Source organism: Hyposmocoma kahamanoa, unplaced genomic scaffold, assembly GCF_003589595.1.
Source record: "Hyposmocoma kahamanoa isolate Upper Pololo Valley unplaced genomic scaffold, ASM358959v1 76, whole genome shotgun sequence".
In the NCBI taxonomy this organism is placed as follows: domain Eukaryota; kingdom Metazoa; phylum Arthropoda; class Insecta; order Lepidoptera; family Cosmopterigidae; genus Hyposmocoma; species Hyposmocoma kahamanoa.
The window spans coordinates 7552540-7558155 of NW_020653900.1; the positions used below are offsets into that span (position 1 = coordinate 7552540).

Genomic DNA, 5616 nt, shown 5'->3' on the forward strand with positions numbered 1-5616 from the left:
GAGGCAAATAGTTCCGCCTAAATTATGACATAACAAGGATTTTCTTAAATAAAACCACCTTATGCACAACTAACTAAAAAAAAACAACTACATTCTTATTCTTCAGTAATATTATTCATAGCTCATTTCTTCATCTGAATCACAGTTGAGACACACATAAGTGACTCTATCATCTTGTCTAAATATTTGACATGAGCCCGTTTGTACTTTCGCATCCTTTAAAACAAAGAAAAATGGTCATAGAATTTTAAATATGATTGCAGGTCAATTGGGGAAGTTGTTCCTAGGAACAACCAGCCACTCTAGGGAGGAACTTATAGCCCCAAATTACGTTTTTATACGAAGACTGACATACCGGCAAAGTAATAGAATCAATGAAAAAAATACTCAAACAACTAGATTCCTTACTAATGTCACTACATATACATATACATACGTAACTTAAATTGATTATATTATATAATAATTAATATAATATAATTAATTATATATAATTAATTACATAATATTATATAATAATTATATATGAATTCTAAATTAAATTAATAATTTCTTTTCTTCATTTTCTAAACAAAGACAGACCAAAACATTTAAACAAGAAAAAATGTACTTACGTGATGTTTTGACAGCTCCACGCACATAGCCACACTTCCGTCGTCGCTGGAGTAACTGAAATGGCTGTAGGCAATGCGCATCACCTGACGCTTTAACGACGTGCTTCACATGTATTGCTATATATTTTTCTTACAAAGTTATTGCTGTGAGAACAACTTACCCCGGGAACTACCAGACTCGATCTCCCCTACTAACAAAACCGACCCTACTTTGCCGCCCCTAGAGATGGAATATTTTCTTTAAATTTAAATGGGACCAATTCTGAGGTATCCTCTTCCCAACAAAAAAAATAATCATCAAAACCGATTGAAACATTAGCAGAGTTACCGCGTAACACATACAAAAAAAATCTTTTGGAGTCGGTTCAAAAGAAAATTGAAACTCTGCCGAACTCTACAAAAAAGGATACCTATTTGTCACCATTAGTTGACAGGTTGACAGTTGCAATAATTGAACGTACACACGCCACTGCTTGGATTTATGTTTGAGGTGACATTATAAGCGACGGTCTCAGACATGTTTTTATCAACTATCGAGTATATAACCAGAAATAGAGACGAAATAAGGGCCATATATTCCTGGTAACATATTAGCGATACAGCTCTTATAAATATCAACTCTCGTTTGCACTGAAACGTAGACAGGCCTACCTGCGTGTACGTCTCCGTAAATTCCAAAAAACATTCTGTTTTTATTGTAATAAATATGATATCTCTAACAATTCCGTGCCGTTCTATTCGGTGGTGTGGGAAAAACAGCAATACATCTAATAACAAAACAAACGGAATCACATTTCATCGGTAATTAAATATTAAATATCTCATTTTGCAATTTTCGTCCATTATAGCAAAGTTCAAGTTAACTGGTCGATTTGAAGTGAAACAGTTGACGACACCCGTCTATAGTTTCGAACTCGGGCTAGCCAATCGGAGCGCAGTTGTCACGGTAATGATATGGTAGAATAGTTTTCAAACAAATTAAATGACATTTCGTCTCTATTTCTGGTTATATACTCGATGTTATCAACATTACAAATATCGAAAAATCTTTATTTTCGAGAAAATTGGTTTTATATCGCTGCCCAACTTACCGACCTACAAGCTTAATAACGTGAAAATATAAAGCTGTTGATCAACGATCAATAATCGTACAAATTATTATGGCTCTGTGCCTATTCATGCTCCATTCACGTCGCGATTTTGCGCGAGTCATGGAGTAATCGGTCAAGTACATTCACCTGTTAAGATGATACTATTGAAACTCATAGAATACTCACGATATAGTCACGCTGAATATTATATGTCTGTTGATGGAATGTCACCTGTCCTGTAGCTCGTAGTTCATACGAACTTATAGGATTATCTTGTCAAAAAATACTAAGATGGGTCTAGGAGGTAAAAAACAAGGTCTCTTTGTGATGATTTGTGATGATTGTGTCCATAGAAACCGCCAAGGGTGGCATTTGTAGCAACTAGTCCTTTTCCGAAGAGTTCTATGTCCAATAGTGATATGTGACCTGACGTGATGAACGATAATAAGATTTGGTATTTAAATCTATTGTAATAGGTATTAATAATAATAAATCTTTTACTTGTTTGACTGCCTTCGTGGCCGAACGGTTACCATAGAATTTTTTTTTTTAATAACGCACACACTCAACATAGCCCCGCACTAGGGAAACCCTGCGTCGCGGGTGCTATGGACATACACATAAACAACCACAAATCACACCCAAACTCACAAGAGAAATAAATGTAGGCCGTGCAAATATTTCTCCCGGTCCGGGAATCGAAAAATAAAATTAAGTACAAAATTAAAAATAAACAATAATATAAATAAAATAAAATTACAATTAGAATAATATTTTAGATTTAGTCAATAGATGCACCATGTTACAATGGTTCATGTATTAACAATCAAAGCGTTCAGCAAATGTCTTTAGGATATTATTTCGGCTGACCCGCACCCTGCGCACCAGTGATGTGCACCGCTTGCGCATGATTGCATGGAAGCAATCTATTAAGTTGATTGAATATCATACATAATATTCTATATTTTTTTGTGAAATTACTCAACTAGTTTATTATAATGATTAATACTAAGATCGAATACAATGAAACACTCTTTCGGTCCGAGTCATCCTCCGATTCATCATACAGTGGCTGACGCTGTCCCAAATGAACTACGGAACGAACCAGCACACGTTACGAATATCTCCATGTACTTCGTTTTTTTGTTTTTAGGGATTTTTTTGCCGTAGCGTATATGTGAGAAATCTATTAAATCAATTTCTTAACACGTTTTTTCAGTCCTACTTAGACTAGAACAGCAGTATAAGAAATGAGCTAAACACTATTGTATACAAATCGCTGTCTAACAAAGAAGTAAGATAGTGAAATCTGTTATAGCCCTAAGAGCAAATGGTAGTACATCGGCGCCAACGCCGAGTGAAAGAGATACAATAGCCACCACAAAATCGTCCACATTCACCAAAGCAGCTTCACCACGAAATCGCGTCTTAACCATAAATTTAGACAAAAAAACATCGGAGCTTATCATGGACATTTTAAAGGCACAATCATCTATGGACTTAAGACATTTCGAACCGGTAAAAGTGAGTGGTGGGAGTGGCGTATGTGCAGGCATGTGACCGTGGCAGTGGTAAAGAAACCTCGCTTCGAAACAACTCCGCAAATGTGTTACGCTTTGACAAAACTAGAATTTTACTTGTAATGTTTTTGTGTACCTAGTGCATTATCATTTATTCATGAAGTTAGTTTGAAAGTGTTTAATGAGTTATGGTATCAAGTTTCGGTGCGTTGACCAGTGTTAAAAAGAGCTGGAAAACTAGGTTTGCAGATTTCTCTTTCTTCGATTGTTATTGGTTTTCCGTGTAAGCCAATATGGATTTCAGCTGGTGTCTTTCAATGTAAGTATTAATATTTACTTTAATTAAATGTGCTTCTTATTTTTTTACCTTTACGATAAACCGTGTCACTTATCATTTTTCTGTGTCAACCCAATTGATAAGGCTGTTAAAAAAGTCTTAGCCCCGATTTATGTTCCATATAATTTTTATGTGTAATTTTACATTTCAGTTCTCATTCTGTGTCTAATTCATTTGTAAAAGGTTATAAAGTCAAAATGAAATTATAATGAACAGTTTACTTTCTTGAATTAGTATTTAGTTTAATTTGAACCATAAAATACATAATATATTTTAGTGATTGTATGTACCAACGTGAAATCTACCTAGATGATGATTTATTATAGTATTTATGTCGTGGTTTCTAGTTGACCTAGTGGTAAAGCGAATCTATCCATAATCGTTTCCTATACAACTACATTCTAAAAACTTTCATATAAACCCCGTTTAATTTAAATTTCGTATTCATAGACTATGCCAAATAGCTTTTAGATTATCATTTCCATTCGCATTATGTGCGTTCAACTTCAAAAACCTACAGGTCTTTCATTGTCTTTCTAATGTATTTTTAACTAGTGACTGACTGTAATTCTTAAGACACTTATTTCTTTATTTCAGTTATTAGACAGTACCCCATAAAAGCTTATTAAACCAGTAAGCGCTTTAAAATGTAGCTGTCTCGTTATTTATTATTCATTTATGACTTAAACATTCAATATTTGTTTCTGCTTAACTGTACTAAAATGACACTTTATAAACCCAACTCTCTATCGTAAAACTCGCATTTAATAAACTTCACTTTGTAAAGTAACGCCTCTGTCTAGTTCATTTTCATCCGTACACCCATGTGCCACTTCCAAAGCGCCTTTATTGGCAATCAATCGAATGGATTCGCTCATTTCACCGCATGCGCATCTGTTTGCGTGCGCGAGTGCATGTACATCGGCTTTCCCCCTTTCATTCATTGCTACATAATATACAGTCGGTTGAATGTGAGACGGGAAATTACATTTCTAATAAATAAAAAAATAAATGTCACAATTTCCGCCATGTTTTTGTGAAAGCGTGTTTTAAGTTGTATTCAAACACTTAATTACACATACTATCTTGTGCATTTTAGATGGGATTTATGAACACCTCTAAAGGTTTTTGTTTCTAAGGTTCTCTATCCGTTCAAAATCACCGCTCTACATTTTATTTTCCGCAAAGCAGAACTCCTGTGTTCCGGAAAGAACCAGTTCGAACAGCCTCGGGCGACTTAAGAAATTATGTCTATGAACTTATGTCTATGAACTTATGTATTTGCGATATTAAGGATATTTTGTTGGCTCGCGAATGTAGACTACAGGCGCTATTACCGCTTCATTTAACTGAACTGTCTGACGGTTTACCAGTATCATACCATAACAAAACAATTCTAGTTCAATTACAAAGTTCAATCAATTAAAATACGTTTCGAATCAGGTTTAACTAATTTTTTAAATAACTGTCCTGAATAATTTTGTTCATTAGGACTAGTTTTTAGTTCTCTCTCATTTTGTAGCACAAAGCCTTTAACACTTATATGAATCATCTTGACGTTCTAAATAACGTGACATTAAAAAAGACCATTAAGTTTCTGGTGCACTCATCTTGCATCAAAGCCGAAAAACTTTTTTTCGAGCTGCAAATTTGAAGTTTCTGTAAATGGCGTAAGGAATAGTTCTCAACTCACTTCTAAATGTAGTTCATTCCATTATTTATTATTATTGAAACCTGTTATATACTCGTATCAAATTCCCAAAAACTATAAGCATAAATACACATAATATCACTATCTCTTTTTCACATAGAAATGGCTCATTTATTATCAGTTTCGTTAAATCTCTATATTTTAATTTGGCAATGCTAATGTTTAAGTCTTGACACTCCTCAGGAGATCCCGCTTGTAGGTCATAGCTTGAAAGTCTATGACACCGTGAAGAAAACCATTTGCATATTGTGTTTAAACATTTAAGTCAGATTTGGATGACGTTTGTCGGTTTTAACATATATATATATATATATATATATATATATATATATATATATATATA

At 34.0% G+C, this 5616-nt stretch overlaps 1 protein-coding gene across 1 annotated transcript in view; it reads left to right on the top strand.

Annotated features, from left to right (window-relative positions):
• The first annotated feature begins 3304 nt into the window (after positions 1 to 3304).
• Positions 3305 to 5616, top strand: part of LOC113232395 — a 166269-nt gene continuing 163957 nt past the window's right edge. The window contains exon 1 of the mRNA XM_026467098.1: positions 3305 to 3544. The gene's annotated coding sequence lies outside the window, so the exon portion shown is untranslated. The remainder of the gene's footprint in view (positions 3545 to 5616) is intronic.